At 43.1% G+C, this 18,587-nt stretch overlaps 1 pseudogene; it reads left to right on the top strand.

Moving 5' to 3' along the window:
- The first annotated feature begins 13,495 nt into the window (after window positions 1–13,495).
- On the top strand, window positions 13,496–16,059 carry LOC147607259 (scarecrow-like protein 11; annotated as a pseudogene).
- The last annotated feature ends 2,528 nt before the right edge of the window (window positions 16,060–18,587 follow it).

Raw genomic sequence — 18,587 nt, 5'->3', positions numbered from 1 at the left:
TCCCTCCACCTTTATGGTGGATATAGGGATGAAGGGAGGGGGAGCCCCCGGTCGGTTGGGCCTCGTGCATCATCGCGTGTTTGCCGGCTGCGCCTGTTTCAACAGATGTGTGGTTGGGACAAAGGATCAAGTGTATGTGTAATCGATGTCAAGGATGCATTGTACGAGCACGTCGAATTACCTTGAATCACATCTCCATGTATGGAGAATGGAATCAAACAGGTTTAGAGGTGAGTAGATGTAAATTGATAGTATTCAAATGACTCATGGTGTCCAAATTAATGGAGTTGTAATATATATACTCTAATTGAAGCAGGATGTAGAATGCAAGCTTGGCCACACGAGAGGAGGGTGGGCATGTTCGTCTTCCACTGGCACCATGGATTATATCAAAGAAAGAGGAGAAGCAGGTAAAGCAGGCCATCACCACTTTGTGTACTCCCACTGGATGCATGAGATCATTGAAGGGAGCCTTTACAACAACCACTAAGAAAAGAGGCGTTGAGCAACTATATGGGTTGAAGTCCCACAATTAGCACAAGATTGTCCAAGTAAGTGTTTTCCAAGTCTTGTACGTTGAAATTAAATTTTGTAATGCCCTAAACCATACATACATATGCTCTTATGTGCGCAGTTCATACTACCTACTAGCATCGACCATTGTGCAAACAAGAGTTTGAAAAAATGTATTTATAAGATGGGCGAGCTTGTGAGGTATGTAAAACCCATGTGAGATCACCCTTCATTATACCTTACAAAATGAATGTGCATGAGGTATAACGTACTATTCATTTATTTTTCAGATATGTTAGCTCCAAAGCAATTGATCCAGCCACGTTGGATGATGCGCGTGTTATGGCAGTGGAGGTGGTTTATTTGGTAAAGGAGACTTTTCCGCGAACCATTCTCACAAGTCAACTACATCTCATTGTGCATTTAGTGGACGAAATTGCTTTATGTGGCACTGTGCATGCACGTTGGATGTTCTTCTTAGAGCGCTTCATGAAGACCTTAAAAGACTTTGTGAGGCAAAGTGCAAGGCCCGAAGGAAGCATGGCCAAGGGTTGGTTGATACAAGAGTCTCTTGTATATATTTCAGAATTTCTTGGTCAGGTGGACAGCTCTTTGCCGCGACTATGGAGCAATAAAGAGGACTTGAGGATGACCTCTATTGTGCCTCAAGGAAAAGGACAGAGTAAAGTAATTGACAGAACATTGATTGATGATCTCAATTTCACTTGCATCCTTAATAGTGATGTGATGAGCAGATGGGTTACAAGATATGAGGACATCTAGCAACACTTCCGAATGATATCCATGTTGATTGGTTGCATGAGGAAATGGAGAGAGCAGAGAGCGGCGAGGGGCTGCATATCACGTCAGAAGAATGGGAGTATGTACGAGGATGCATGTTAAAGGTACATAGAACTAATGTTTTGCATTAGTTGTAAGTGATTTGAATTTAATATTTATTCACATTGCTTACACAAATATTGCTTCTATTTTGGTCCAGTGCACTATGTTCAATGCTATATGGTGTGAAGGCAAGCATTTTCGAACACAAAGAATTGATGAAAAGAGGAATACACAAGATTGCGGTGTCATTAGTAGCTTTGAGGGAGCCAATGGAAAAATGGATGATTATTGTGGCACAATCCAAGACATATTTAGGCTTGACTTTCGTCGCTTCTTTGTGTATGTTTTGGATGTCAAATGGCAAATGAACGTGGTGGAAAAAGGGCCTAATGCAACGATAAAACGCCATGCAAGTGGCTATGTAACTATTGACTCTACAAAGTTTTGGCAAACAAAGAAAGATAGGCTCGTATTGCCATAACAATGTGAGCAGGTATGCATTTTTTTACTAATGTGTTTCATGTACATATATATCTAAGCTCGCGTACCCCTTGACTTTTGATATGCTAATTAATTACTACAGTATGTGTATTTGAGTAGGTTATCTATCTGCCAATGGTGCATGACATTAAATGGTGGTACGTCATCCCTATTGCACCACGTTCCAAAGTGATGTATAATACATTCACTGATATGGAGCATATGGAAGATGTAGCAAGCCACAATGAAGATGATGTCGAACATGCCAATGAAATGTGATTGATAATCAAGAAATAAGAGATGATCATGATAATGAGGATGAGCGTGCCGTTTCTCATGATCATGAGGATGACCCTACCATTGAGGATGATGGTGATGTTGATGAGGATGATCAGGGCATCGGTACCATTATCAATGTGGACAGAATATCGATAGTAGAATAAATTTAATCGTATCCTTACAAATTGATCAAATGGATATTGATGTTGATCGTTTGGCAAGGATGGATTTTATTGAAGATGAGATCGAACCCTAACCAATCCATCACTGTATCGTTCTAAATTGATGACATTTCTATTGTATATATTGTCTTTTAATTATCATCTCATGATTTATTTTTGAATATATTACATTGTTGTAAATGCATGTAGTGGGATTGTGTAATGATATATAGTGGGATTGTTGTAAATGCATGTAGTGGGATTGTTGTAAATGCATGTAGTGGGATTGTGTAATGATATATACTGTAATGTACTATGAGATGGTTTAAAGAAAATGGTTTTTAATTTTGTAAAGGAATGGAGTTTTTCTTAATAAAGTTCTCTGTTATCACGTGTAATAAAGTGTGTATAATGGCGCTGTCGTGCCATGGCACGTCTATGGTGTGAACTCATGCATATGAGGCCATTAAATGCAAATCTAGATGCATGGGATTAAGTGCCATGACTTGAGTCATTATATGATGCCTATGTACATATGTTCATATTGTAAATGAGGTTGAATAAGACGAGTTGAAATCTCGAAGCTTCTGTACATGAGTGTGGTGTGAATCATGGAGTTTTATGCTTATGGTAGACCGACACCCCTCTCAACATGTTTGGGAAATGTGAGAGCATGCATGATGCAAGGATTGGTTTTGAAAGAATGCCTTTTTGAGATATCGTGTCTTGGAATGCCGTGATTTCTGGGATTCCACAATTCCCTTTATCTTCAATGCATAGTCATTCATAGACATGCTCTTTTTCTCCACAGTATGAAGTTCATTCTTCAACTGTATCTTACGTGCCTTGGTATTTGTTTCATGTAGTTTTACCAAGGTGTCCCATGCCTCCTTGGGGATTTGGCATCCTGAATGTGCCCAATCATGGTGTCCTGTATACTAATGGAGAGCCAATACATAACTTTCCTGGCTCCTTGGTTCCAGTCTTTAAACTCTTTCACATCTACAGCAATCGGCCGGTATCTCCGGTGCCTCTTCATGCTCACCTTCTATGTAGTCCCAATAGTCCTTTCCCATCAGGAAATTCGTCAACCTGAACCTCCAAGCATGGAAATTATTCTTATCAAGCTTCTCAACCACAATCTGGGTTATCCCATCATTTGACATCTTGCCAAACACACAATTTTACCAGAAACAGCACTCCGGTTTGTCCTGCACAAACTGCTGTATTTTCTGCAGCGGTACTGTAGTACTCTCAAATGTCACAACCAGTGACTTCAATATGTATACATACACCCAATGGCAATTGTTGAATTCTTTGCAGCACACACAGTGTCTGCACAGCCAATCTGTCTTCCTGCAGTTCTTAAAACAGAGTTCTGCAGAGAATCGATGACTTACCCGCGCAGCAGTGCTCGAAATCGCCTGCTTTCGAAAAACGGAGGTCCAGACGCGCCCGAAACGCGTTTTCGGCCTAGAAAATTTTGTCCGATAGGACGGTATAGCGGCTTTACTCCCGCGAAGAAAGCTCCTCAATCAGAGATCGTTTGGCCGGTGCCTCCCGTAGAGCTCCCGACAAGGGTGTAGTCACCAACACAAATAGGGAAGAGTAGTTGAAGCTCTTACCCTCATACCGCTTCCTGTGGTTCTCTTGCTTGCAGCTCAGCCCTTAGCATGAACCAAGCTCTGATACCATGAAAAGATGCAAGGGGGAAGAGAGCTTGAGCTCTTGCAAGCACACACACACTCACAAAATCCTAATAGAGAACACACAAGGTGAGAAGCTGGAAATCTTCTTCTTCTCACTCAACACTCAACACACCATATACAAGATAAGAGTACACATAATATGAAAGGTACTCAACCAATACATACACGGGTTCTCTATAGTGTGAACCCAACTAAATGAGCTGGCGCTATAACTATGCCAGTCTCTAGAATGGCTGTCACACAGCCTGTCATCCCACTGGCCGCATATCACCCATGATCTCACCAACCATGCCAGTGGTGTAAGTGTGGGGCCTATCCCCCACCAAGCGGGTCATCAGTGTCCACCGCCTCACTAGAGAGCTCGATATCTCAACAATTTTGACCCTAGAATTTTTAACATTTTCATTTTGACCCTACCAAATTACCAAATTGGCCTTCAATTTGAATAAATGATCTTATTGACCCTCTTATTCCTACCATTTCTAATTTGGCCATATTTCTCATCAAAATTACCATTTTGATCGTAAAATTTTCTATAATTCCCACATTGCCTCTCCAAAACTAATGGCTCCGTAAATTATAGTAGAAGTTTCAAATTGCAAGAAAGTGGGAGAAATGGACAATAAAAGACACATTGTGAGGGCTCTAGGTGATGTCATGTATAACACCAAAATAGACACCACACAAATGTGAGATACTATAGATATAGGAAATTGGGGCTCACAAACCACATGCTCCAAAAGTACCTACTATCAACCGCAATGCTATGACTGAATCCTTGTGAATTAAAAAAAAACTAAATCAATTATTGTTACCTCTTTGGAGAAATGTATGAAGTCTTGCACTCCACTATTTCTTTGGATCAATGGACTTCCAACCTCTTTAAACCGTAGAAAATTCCTATGATGACAGCCCACACTTTGACCACCTTTTGACTGTATATCAATCTTTCTATTCAAACTCAAACCTGTCCTGCTGGTGTGGCTAGTCCTCTGAGCCTTAGATACAACTCAAATTGTCTCCTCTCATGATAGTCCAGAATAATATGTCCCTTGTATCTTATAGGGTACTTCAATTCAAAACACAAAACAAAACCCCAAACATTTAAAGCTAATCTTCAAAGGTGTCTAATCCAGAGAATCACCCTTCCTTAATCTCCCAAAAACCTGTAATTCCATTCCCTCCTCTAGCTTCAAAACAACCTAGGCTAATGGATCCCTAGTTGAACAAATTCTGATTCAGTACAATACCTCAATTCAGGTCTAGTAAAATACCTCCAGACACTCCAATAAAGGTAATCCTTCTCTGTTCTCTATGCTACCTATTCACGACTGTTCTCCTTAATCTCCCAAAACCTGTAATTCCATTCCCCCCCTCTAGCTTCAAAACAACCTAGGCTAATGGATCCCTAGTTGAACAACTTCTGATTCAGTACAATACCTCAATTCAGGTCTAGTAAAATACCTCCAGACACTCCAATAAAGGCAATCCTTCTCTGTTCTCTATGCTACCTATTCATGACTGTTCTCCTCTCAAATGATTTGTACAAATAGTAGAGTCAATCCAAGATAGCTATCTCTATTCAATTTCTGACAATCACTCAAGCCCATTCAATTTCTGACAATCACTCAAGCCCATTCAATTGCTGAATCAAACCAAAAATACAGAAATTGGCTATCCAGCATACACTCAAACTCAAGACTCGGAATTCACAGACAGTAGTCTAGTGTCCCAAACATTGAACCATCAGATATAGAGTACTTGGAACGTGCACACAACATTCTGTTATATACAAAACTTACAGTAATCCCCTCTTAATGGTGCTTACAATAGCGAGACAAAAAAAAACGATGGCAACTTTACGCTTTAAAGGATGAATTGCTTGAACAAACTGAAGAAGATGAAATCATCTTTGATGAGCTCCCGGCAAGTAACAACTAGCCCATAATTGACATCAACTCCAATCACCAATAGAAGTTCTGGGGAAGAATCAAATTCTAACAAAGTATGTGCTCCAGATGCTCTGGCCCCCCAATTCACTTGGGTCTTAATCTGTACATCCACCTCTGCTCTGATTCTGAATCCCACAGACCGAAATTGTCCAAATACCTCTACAATTTCCAATCACAACTTCTGATATTAATGCTTCAACACAAGTTTAACTGGTAGCAAGCCCTACTGGGCGATGTAAAGCACCTTTACCTTGTCATGGTGACCGTCTAGCCCTACGACGTTCTCTATCAGTCCTGGATATCTAGAAACTAGCTAGTATTTCATCAGTGCCCGCACATGCAATGCTGAGAGTGGAAGACAGATACCTTTTTAGTTGAACTAAGGATTCTCATAGACCCTTACAACTCAAAGCTCCTGGACAGTACTAAAGCACAACTGCTATGACTTTTTGTCTGTATTTCCACAGGCGATATTTACTCTTTCGTTGTAATGTAATATAAATACATCACAAAAAAAAAGAAACAAGTTGCATTGATTCGTGAAAGTACTGGAAAAATTCCGATGGAGAAAGATTTGCAGAAAGCAAGCATCCTAGGTGTGGGGCTATGACGAAGCGTTACGTTGCAGCCTAGGCTAGGGCTAAGCATTTGTAGCAGCAACAACAACAGAGTGCTTGGGCCTACTGTGAGGTGAAAACAAGAAAAAAAGACCATACCTCTATAGCCCTTCACCTCCCAACCTTGGAAACACTACGACAAACCAGCCAAGCTGGAACACTTTTCACAGTTCACCACACCACCCACACCAGAAAGATAGCTCAAAACCACGATAGACAAATGATCATCCAGCAAAAACATACACAGCAATTCCACCAAAAACATACACAGCAATTACACCAAAAACTAAGACTCAGGCTTAGATTTACTGCCAAGGAAATTCACCCTTGCGTCTGTCTCCCGGTCTCTGCTTCTATTCAGAGGGCACCCCACCAGCAACCCTCAACTTCCTCTGTAGCCCGGCTACTCTTTGTCCAGCTGGCTGCTGCCTGCTAAGTGTTGTAGGCGAGCCCCACCTGTCTCCAGCCCACACATCAGCACCTCTACTGCAGCCAACACAAAACACCCAAGGCACTCTTTCTCTTCAGAGGGCGCCCCACCAGCAACCCTCCTTCACTACTTCACTCTGTCCCCTCTCTTCTTTTGCTGCACACATCCACGCTGTCCACCCGACCTGTTCACCTGACTGTCTCGCCAGCCACACCTGAGACGGCTTCCTTACAGTCCCTCGCCAGCCCCAGCTGTCCACGCTACTCCCCTGCCCTGCTGCGCTGCGGCTCCAAGAGAAGCATCCCCATGTGCTTGCGGCTGCACCTAGCCACACACAACAAACAAAAGGCCACACTCTCTTCACTGTCACCGGCGACTCCTTTTGGCGGCTCCCTCTCTGCAGTGCTCTGCTACCTCTACAGTGCCTGCACAGCTGCTACCTCTTTCGCTGACGTACCGAATGCTTCTCATCACCAAGGTGGCTCCCTAGCTCTCGCCTCGCCCTCTGCAGTGCCTACTCGTCAGCCTCTGCTCACGATCACCCGAGCAAAAAGCCATGCTCTGGCTGCACGCTCCAGGCTCTCTCCCACAAGGCGGCAACACTCTCACCTTGTCTACTCTTCTCTGCAGAGCCGGGCCTTCACTTCCCCGAGAGCCCCCATGCAGAAGGCCGCCAACTTCCTTTTTACAACCCGACTCCACCACTTGTGAACACCATCCTCTAACCAAAGCATACAAGGGAGCATCATCTTTCCTGTCCAAAGTCACATCAAAGCATACAAGGGAGCATCATCTTTCCTGTCCAAAGTCACATCAAAGCAATCATCCCATAACATTCTTGTCTATGCCCATCCAGGTTTCATCTTCATGTATAAGATCCATATCACTTGGCTCATCAGACAAGGAAACATCCACAGCATCAATCACATTCCCACAATCATAAACATGCTCATCCAAGAAGTCCGCAAAATGACCTGCTCCTCTTCATTCTTCAAAGCAATCAGCTTATGATCCACATCTTGTCCACACATATAAGCACTCACATCATCATCCTCAAGTGAAAAGCTCTCTACCCTGTCCTCCTTGGTAATGGTTTGTATAGAAGAATCATCAAACCAAATATCATTATAAAAAGCATCTTTTTTGTTGGCCAAAAGAACCTGCTTATCCTCCCACATGGGTGTGTCATCACACATGTTTAACATCCGCAGCCACAATCAAGTCATCACACATGTTTAACATCCGCAGCCACAATCAAGTCATCACACATGTTTAACATCCGCAGCCACAATCAAGTCATCACCAAGAGAGCATTCCAAATCACTTTCCACAATAGCATCGACATACGATTGCAAGGACATCTCTTCCTCTACACAAATTGGCACCTCTTCCTCTACACAATAGCATCGACATACGATTGCAAGGACATCTCTTCCTCTACACAAATTGGCACCTCCATCTCTTCATTCGGCATAATAACGTCTTCGTTCGACAACCCTGCTTTCCAAAAATGATGGCTTCTCTTCAAGACCTGTCAAGCACTCCTTTTGCTTTGGCTTTTTAACCTGTATGGAATCCTCATTCGGACACCCTTTCAACCACGAAAAGAACCCTGACGGCTTATCAAGCATACATTTATTCACATGCTTTGGCCTTGAAGGCATTCCTTCCAGCAAAAAACATTTAGCATCCTTTCCAGCATTAAAGAGATCCTCATGCACACCCTCTGAATGCATACCGAGCTCTGCCATCTTCTTCATCTTCCACTCCTTGTCCCTTGCAATCTGCACAGCATCCTCAAACGTTTTGGGTTTCTTCCCTTCGACCTTGAGCTTCAACGCAGGAAGCAAACCACTTACAAACAATCCTTTCTTCACAAACATCGGCCGGGGGAGCCTCACTCCGCAAAGAAAAGCACCATCGATCCCACAACCCTGTGAACACATGTAAAAAATCATCCACGTTTTGTCCTTGTCCCTGTCGCAAATCATTGAGTTCCTGCCATAGCACACTCGAGTCTTCAACTCGCTGGAACCGCTCCAAAAGAGCCTCTGTCAACCTGTCTAATGTCAAAACACTAGGTGGTGTAGCCTTAGCTTCCTTTGCTTCAAAACCTTTGAGCCAATCTCTAGCATCACTCTTCAAAAAGATCCTCAAAAGTTTCAACACCTACTCTTCATTATCAACAAGGTTGCTAATGCACGCAACCTCAAACCTCTCAAGAAACTCACCCACATCCTCATCTTTATGCCCATAAAACTCAGGATACATCAACATTCTGAAAACCAACACAACACTACAAGAAAAAGTAGCTCCTATGGGGCATACACCCTCTGGAGGTGGCTTCAAGCAAAACTACTCCTTGCTAATCAACACCCTCAAAAAACTGAGCTCTCCTCAGTGGGGGCACCAGAAAGATGTGAGGTGAAAACAAGAAAAAAAGACCATACCTCTATAGCCCTTCACCTCCCAACCTTGGAAACACTACGACAAACGGGGGCACCACCAGCCCACCGGCTGGAACACTTTTCACACTTCACCACACCACCCACACCAGAAAGATAGCTCAAAACCACGATAGACAATGATCATCCAGCAAAAACATACACTGCAATTACACCAAAAACCAAGACTCAGGCTTGGATTTACTACCAAGGAAATTCACTCTTGCGTCTGACAACCAAGCCTCTGTCTCCCGATCTCTGCTTCTCTTCAGAGGGCGCCCCACCAGCAACCCTCAACTTTCTCTGTAGCCCGGCTACTCTTTGTCCAGCTGTGCTGCCTGCCAAGTGTCGTAGGTGAGCCCCACCTGTCTCCAGCCCACACATCAGCACCTCTACTGCTGCTGCTGTAGAAGAATACAAAACACCCAAGGCACTCTTTCTCTTCAGAGGGCGCCCCACTAGCAACCCTCCTTCACTGCTTCACTCTGTCCCCTCTCTTCTTTTGCTGCACACATCCACGCTGTCCTCCCGACCTGTACACCTGACTGTCGCCAGCCACACCTGAGACGGCTTCCTTACAGTCCCTCGCCAGCCAGCTGTCCATGCTACTCCCCTGCCTTGCTGCGCTGCGGCTCCAAGAGAAGCATCCCCATGTGCTTGCGGTTGCACCTAGCCACACACAACAAACAAAAGGCCACACTCTCTTCACTGTCACACCGGCGACTCCTTCTGGCGGCTCCCTCTCTGCAGTGCCTGCAGACAGTTGCTACCTATGCAGTGCCTGCAGACAGTTGCTACCTCTTTCGCTGATGTACCCAATGCTTCTCATCACCAAGGCGGCTCCCCAGCTCTCGCCTAGCCCTCTGCAGCGCCTACTCGTCAGCCTCTGCACGATCACCCAAGCAAAAAGCCACCCTCTGGTCGCACGCTACAGGCTCTCTCCCACAAGGCGGCAACACTCTCACCTTGTCTACTCTTCTCTGCAGACTCACCAGAGCCAGGTCTTCACTTCCCCCAGAGCCCCCACGTAAAAGGCCGCCAACTTCCTTTTTACAACCCGACTCCACTTCTTCCTCACGTCCACGCTTTGCCAACCTTCTTGAACCTCACGCTGGCGGCGAGATAAACCTCCATGTGGTCTCCTACAAGCTGGCCACGTGGATATCATTTTTATATATTTTCCTTTAAAGCCTCAATGATGGCCACCACCAACCTTTCTTTACCTTGCTTCACCTGCACGAGCAACGCCCACATGACTTTCCAAAACGGATGCAAAAACTTACCCAAACACGACCATTGCCCATGCTCCAAAGGCGGCTCTCTTTCGAATCGGTCGGTGCCCTGCATTTGGCAACCACCCGCACACCATACTGTTGCAAATAAAAAAAACTTCCAATCTCAAGAACCTCATGTACTAGCTCACTGCAAAGCCATTTGCCAGGGCATTCAGGGCAAAGTTTTATTGCATACCATGCATCCCATATGTACATGGACTCAAAACAACTTTCAGATTTTTGCCTGACACCTACCATGTGCAACAACCTCGTGCAAGCAGCAAAAAGCTCTGGCATCAAGAAGGGGAGGTCTGCTGTTCACTACATCGAGAGGGAGCTATATATATATAGAGAGAGAGAGAGATGGAGGGGAGCCGGGGAGGGAGCTATATATATAGAGAGAGAGAGAGAGAGATGGAGGGGAGCCGGGGAGGGATGGGATAAGGAAACGACAGAGGGGAGGGAAAGAAGCCAACCCTGCAAGAAAGGGGAAGTAAGGCAGCTTTACAACATCACGACTCGAGTGTGGAAGGAAAAGAGCATATTCCGTATTATTTAGTTGAAAAAACGATTTTTAAAAAAGGATGGTAGCATTTTATTTATAAATAAATTTATAGCATTATCAAACATCAATGAATCGATGCTTGCTATGGAAGTCTTGTTTTTGACTTCTTCAAACTTTGAACTATGACTTCAAGTGCGATCAAAGTTGCTTTTTGACGGGCACTATGCCCCTTTTTGGGTATTTTGGCTTACAACCATTTTTTTTGCGCGATCATCAAAAAATAAAGTAAATTGTGGAAAACTGGGCCCTTTTTTAAATTATTAATAAAAAATGGGCATTATCTATTCTATTAAGCACAAGTTTCTCCCCCTACCATGTGTCACTTTCTCTAGCCATCTCTCCTTTTCTATGTGGTCAAAAGAGAGGAGGGATAAAGCCCACGTCATTTTAATTATTGTAAAGGAGAGCTATCAATGATTTTCTTTCAAGAGAAAAAATATGAGCCTCCTTTTTAAAAGGTGATCTTCATGCAAAAAAACTTCGTGTAAGTATCTCTTTCTCTCTCTCATTGTAAAGAAAAGATAAAAGACATTGTATATAAGATATTAAGATATACTGATTTAAGAGTGACCATGAATACCACCTATTAAAATTTAATATTCATTAAAATTTAATTAATTAAAATTATGTATATATGTGTGTTTATTTATTTTATAAATATACATGTATATATAGGTGCATGTGTCTAAATATAATAAAACATAATATTATAAATTATATATATTTACATGTGTACGAGAAAGAAAGAGAGAGAAAGAGTATGTGTGTGTGTGGACGTGCATGTGTGTGTGTGTGTGTGTGCATACATGTATGTGTGTGTGTGCGCATACATGTATGTGTGTGTGTGTGCATACATGTGTGTGTGTGTGTGTGTGTGTGTGTGTGTGAGAGAGAGAGAGAGAGAGAGAGAGAGAGAGAGAGAGAGAGAGAGAGAGAGAGTGTTTCTATGTGTGAGAGAGTGTGTGTGAGAAGAGGGAGTATGTGTGGGGGAAGAGAGTGTGCATTTACATTAGTGCATGTATGGGTGTGTACATGTGTGTGTGTGTGTGAGAGAGAGAGAGAGTGCATGCATGTGCATGTTTATATGTGTGTTTGAGAAAGAGTGACACAAAGAGGAAGTGAGATGGGGATAGGCCTAGGAAGGGAGAGAGTGAGAGAGATAGGTGTAAAGATGGAGAAAGAGGGGGAGAGATAGAGAGAGAATAAAAGTAGATTTTAATAAAATATAAATTACATTAATATATATATATGTATATATATATGTGTATGTATGTATGTATGTATGTGTATATACATGTGTATCTGTGTGCACGTGTATAAATAAAAGTTATATATGTATATGTGTATACATGTGTGTGTGTTTATAAAAGATATATAAATGTATGTGTGTATACATGTGTGCATGTTTTTATTCACATTTATACATATATATGTATATGTTTATATATAGATATATGTATACACATACACACATACACGCACTCACGCATACACACACACACACACACACACACACATACATACATATATGTGTGTTTGTGAGTGTGTATGTATAATATATCTATCTATTACGCACAAGTTTTTGGGAGGGGAGGGGACACGTGGTGTTTGTGTGTGTATGTATAATATATCTATCTATATCTATACTATCTATTACGCATAAGTTTTTGGGAGGGGAGGGGACATGTGGTGTTTGGAAGGAGGCCAAGTGTTGGGGTAGGGGAAAGAGTGAAGGCAGGGTTCGGGAAAAGACGGGTTCGCTTTAGCCTAGAACTTGTTCAACTTCGGGAAAATCCTTCTCAAATTCTTATGAGAAGGAAATAAAACCCTTTCAAATTTTACAAGTTTTAGTTATATTCTCTAAGTTCACATAGAAAATACCATCTCAAAAATAGCAATTTCCTTCTCATTTAGTGGTGAAAAGGATTTAGTTCCTTTTTCCTAAAATTGTTTTCCCGAACCCTGAGTGAAGGGGATTTGGGGAAGGGGAGGAGAGGCATGTTGGGGCACATGAGCATGAGAGAGAGAGAGAGAAAGAGAGAGAAGGGGAATGGAGGCCACATATTGGGGAAGGGGACAAAGAGACGAGTTTAAGGGTATATTAAGAGAAGAAAATTTAAATAAATAATATAATACAAAACTATAAAGATGTATAATATGTAAGTATAAAATATAAATATATATAATAACAGTATGTAAACATATAATAAGTAAGAATATTAAATAAAAATATATATTAAAACTATACCAATATAAGAAAATTGATATCGATCCGAAAAGCAAGCAATTCTAGACTTTGGGTAATCCTAAAAGTTCTAGTTCTTCAACTAGACTTGGACATATGCATTAAAAAAAACTTTATACACAGCAAAGGACTTGTCACCTACTTGTTTCTACTAAAACCATCATCTTGAAAGGTGACTGCACGCCACGCACGTGTTTCTACTAAAGCTGTCATCTTGAATCTTGAAGGGTGACCAAGTCCATCAAAAATCATTCTAATAGAGAATTCCTGAAGGTTCAACTTTTAAGGTTTGAACTGAAGTTCCTTGGGGATGAAGAATCCATGATCAGCAGTGATGAGCACGTCCTCATCTCAGTTCGCTGTTTTTACCCTCCAACCTTCCCTTCCTCCACCACTAGACACAGCGCCTGTCCTGAACAAGAGCAGTGTGGAGGATGACATGGGCGATTCCAGCATCGCCGCTTTTGAAGAGGATGTGCTCATGGACCGGCCTGTCCTTGAATACATCAATGAAATGCTCATGGACGAGGGGTTGGAGGACCGCATGTATATGCAGCAGGACTGTATTACCTACCAGGCCATTGTGAACGGCTTCTACGAAATCATGGGTGAGCACTCGCCCGACTTATGTGTGGATTCTAGTGAGGATCTCAGAGCCAGCTATTCCTCCCAGCCGCGCCATGCTTACAACCACAACGAGCTTCTGGCAGGGGATGATGAGTACAGTTGGATAGATCAGGTTCTGAACTCAAACCCTTCCACGCCCCTTCCAGCCAGTAGTACGAGCTCACATGTACACAGTAGCTTCCGGCAGGAGATCAAAGCGGAAGCAAATCCCTCCTACTTAGATACTGCCAAGACAGAAGGGCTACAGCAGCACCTCTTACAGATGAAGGGTATCCCAGTGACGGGATTGGATAATTTGAGGGTGTCCAATTGGGTGCAGCCGTACAATACCAGCTTTGCTTTGGAAGAAGATACTGCTGCCGCTGGCCGTACTTCTCATAGTACCAGGAGAGGGCAGCAACAGGGCGAGGGCCGTGTTCAGCCTATTGCATATGACCGATCTCTTGTTAGCTCTGTGGACGGTGATCTCTCTTTTGTGAAAAACAAAGATTTGCACGTAGAAGAAGATTATGCAAATCTCTATGTTGGAGAAATGGCGGCCAGAAGCTCAGCAAAAGACATTAAGGGTAGCATAAATGGTGGCTCGAATTCAAGCAAGAAAAAGTCTCCAGCAGTGAAAAGCTACAAAGACAAAGGGAAAAGCAATAGCCATGCAGGGAATGGAGCGCTGGGGCTGGTGGATTCGAAAGAGCTGCTCAGGCTGTTGCGGCGGGAGACGCAAGGAAGGCCAACGATGTTCTGCAAGAGCTCCGCCAGCACGGCGCTTCTCCGAATGCAAGCGGGCTGCATCGCGTGGTTCACTACTTCAGCGAGGCGTTGGTGGCCCGCATGAGCGGCATGGGCGGCCGCCTGTACACGGCCGCATCCAACAACATGCCATCGGTGGCCAAACTGCTCAAGGCCTTCAAGCTGGCATACGAGGTGTGCCCTTACGTCATGATCTCGCACTACTTCGCCAACCAGAGCATCCTCAAGGCTGCAGAGGGGGCATCCCGCCTCCACATTGTGGACTACGGTATTTACTACGGCCTGCAATGGCCCTACTTGATCAATGCGCTGGCAGACCGCAAAGGGGGACCCCCTTTGCTGGTCATCACGGGCATTGAAATCCCTCAGCCCGGCCTCAATCCGGCCCAGAGAGTGCAGGACATCGGCCAGCGCTTGGCGGAGTACGCCAGGACCTACAAGGTACCCTTCCAATACCACGCCATAGCTACGGGCAAGTGGGAGGAGGCGGAGCTGCCCTCGCTCCACCCCCGGCAAGGCCAGGTGCTGGTGGTGAACTGCATCAACAGGCTCCACCATCTCCTAGACGAGAGTGTGGTCGCTTCTAGCCCCCGCCAGAAGCTGCTTAGCAGGATGCGCAGTCTCAATCCCGACCTTCTCGTTACCGCCGTGTTGAGTGCAGGATACAACACGCCTTTCTTCGTATCTCGCTTCCGAGAGGCCCTTTACTCTTTCTCCAGCGCGTTCGACATGCTGGACACAACGTGGGACGACTGCCCCGAGAGGATGATTGTGGAGAGGGCCTGGCTGTACCGCCTCATTCTCAACGTCGTGGCTTGCGAGGGTGTGGAGAGGGTGGACAGGCCCGAGACCTACAAGCAGTGGCAGGTTCGGATCCAGAGAGCTGGCTTCGAGCAGTTGCCCATCAGCCCCACCGTCATGTCCAGATCCAAGTTCCATGTGAAGAACCATTATCACAAGGATTTCAATATCGACCTGGATGATTCCAATCGATGGATGTTGTTGGGTTGGAAGGGCCGGACAGCAGAGGCTATCTCGGCTTGGAAACCCATGCCTACATAGCTAGGTAAGGCCTTGCTTATCCCTATTCCCTACATAGTTCGGTCCTTGGCCCACGCGTTTTAGTTTCTTGTGTACCCATGAAATACAAGTCTAATTTCCTATGTGGTCTAATTTCCTATGTACCCCCATGATATACGATTCAAGGACCATGAAAACTTGGTTATGCTCGTTCCGGGACATATATTATAGGATAATTGTGATGTATGCTATAATTATGTAGGAGTTTGACCCACAACTCGTATACTCTTTTGGCTAATAGTCATTGGTTTGTCACTAGCTGAAAGTAAAGGTGAGCTTTCTGACTTTCTTGCTAAGATTCCTTTGTTTGATGTGGATCGCATTCATTTTTCTTGAAGTTTTTTTTTTAAAAGTTCTTGATGGATATCCCAAAGTTTTATTTCCAAAGATTTTTTAAAGAGAAAATTATCAATTTGACCCTAAATTGTGCCAAAATTCTCAATTTGACCCTAGTATTTTTAAAATTCCCATTTTGACCTTATCAAATTACCAAATTGGCTTTAAATTTGACTAAAATTCTTGTATTGACTCTTGTATTTCCACCATTTCTAATTTGGCCATATTGCTCATCAAAATTACCATTTGACCCTGAAATTTGCTATAATTCCCACATTGGCCTCCCAAAACCAACGGCTCCCTAAATTGTAGTAAACGTTTGCAAGAAAGTAGAAGAATTGGACAATAAAAGATACATGATAAAGCATCTTAAATTGGCATTACAATACTCTCAATTTGTCATCTTAGTTTGAGTCTTGACAATACAAAGGCCATGCACACCAAATTGATAATTTTTTTGAAACAAAAACATAATAATCACTCCTTTAAATCATTTTAGGAGTCTGCCATGGGTGCTTTTGTGACTCGTTTTAGACTCACACCTTGAGCATATGAAGATACATTTCTCTCTAAAGCGGTCTTTAGTGCGAATATGGGAAGGGTTCAACATTCAAGCCGTAACATTAGTCAAGTAGAAAAAAAAAGTATATTCTCTATTCATCATAAATGTGTAGCATGGTAAAGCTAGGAATCATCCAATTACGATTTGAATATCTGAAACCATAATAATGAGATACGCACTGAAGACGCTTTAGAGAGAAACGTGTCTTCACATACTCAAGGTATGAGTCCAAAAGAGACCACAATTCTTGCACTTACAAAGCACCCATAGTTGACTCCTGAAATGATTTAGAGGAGTCATTGTCATGTTTTTATTTCAAGTAGATTGTCAATTTGGTGTGCATGGCCTTTGTATTGTTAAGACTCAAACTAAGATGACAAATTGAGAGTATTGTAATGCCAATTTAAGATGCTTTATCACGTTGTTAGGAGAATTCTAGTGATGCTTGCAAGAGGGATTAGAGTCCCAGTAAGAAGCCCATGGTAGGTATAAATATGAAAAAGAGTAGCTATAGGTAGCCCTTAGATCCTTATGGTCTCGTGTTTGATAGAGTAGATGATTAAGTTGCATGTAGAGAGTGTTGAAAATAAACTATAGTTGATGGTGTTCATGATGATGACACATGTTCATCTGCATCTGACATCCACATGGAATTTGTCCACATGGTAGCATAGGTTTGTTGGGAGTTCAAGTCTGAGAGAGGATGGCTGTAAATAGTCATAACATGTCCATGATGTAGGGATGATGGGAAATAAGTGAACGGATGTATGATGGTGGCAAGAATGACTCATGGGCTGGTCATGTGCATAGGGATGAGGCATCAGTATTTACATCCCATGTTTATATATAAGTGGCAGTCCACTTAGCATGGAGAGAGGACACCACTAGTCAGGGAAGATAAAAATGCTGGTAGTTGAGAATAGAAGCAGGGTATGGGCTAATTTAGCATGCAAGGTGCACATCAGCAGCAGCAGCAGCAGGAGATAGAGGAAGAAACGTCAAATTTTAAACTCAGAGGAGAGAGAGAATTGGGGTGTTGAATGAACATGGATCTGGGCACGCAAAAGGGGACATGGAGTTGAATGGTTAGAGAAGTTGAATTGAAGAGGAAGCATTAATATCAGAAGATGTGATTGGAAATTGTAGAGGTATTTGGACAATTTAGGTCTGTGGGATTCAGAATCGGAGTAGAGGTGGATGTACAGATTAGGGCCCAAGTGAATGGGGAAGCCAGAGCATCTGGGAGCACATACTCTGTTAGAATTTGATTCTTTCCAAGACCTTCTGTTGGTGATTGGAGTTGATGTCTATTACTACTTGCTGGGAGCTCATCAAAGAGGACTTCATCTTCTTCAGTTTGTTCATGCAATTCATCCTTTAAAGCATAAAGTTTTCATCACTTTTTTTGTCTTGCTGTTGTTGTGAGCTACATTAAGAGGGGATTGCTGTAAGTTTTGTATATAATAGAATGTTGTGTAGGTGTCCCAAGTACTCTGTATCTAATGGTTCAATGTTTGGGACAACAGACCGTTGTTTGTGAATTCTAAGTCTTGAGTTTGAGTGTATGTTGAATGGCCAATTTCTATATTTTTGGTTTGATGTCAGCAACAACTGAGTGGGCTTGAGTGATTGTCAGAAATTGAATAGAGATGGCTATCTTGGATTGAGTCTACTGTTTGTACAAATCATTTGAAATGAGAGAAGTCATGAATAAATAGCATAG

This window comes from Cibotium barometz, chromosome 55 (genome assembly GCF_041138505.1).
Source record: "Cibotium barometz isolate CiBa-2024 chromosome 55, ASM4113850v1, whole genome shotgun sequence".
Lineage (NCBI taxonomy): Eukaryota > Viridiplantae > Streptophyta > Polypodiopsida > Cyatheales > Cibotiaceae > Cibotium > Cibotium barometz.
Note: the sequence above shows the minus strand (reverse complement) of the source record. Positions and strands in the feature narration are given on the sequence as shown.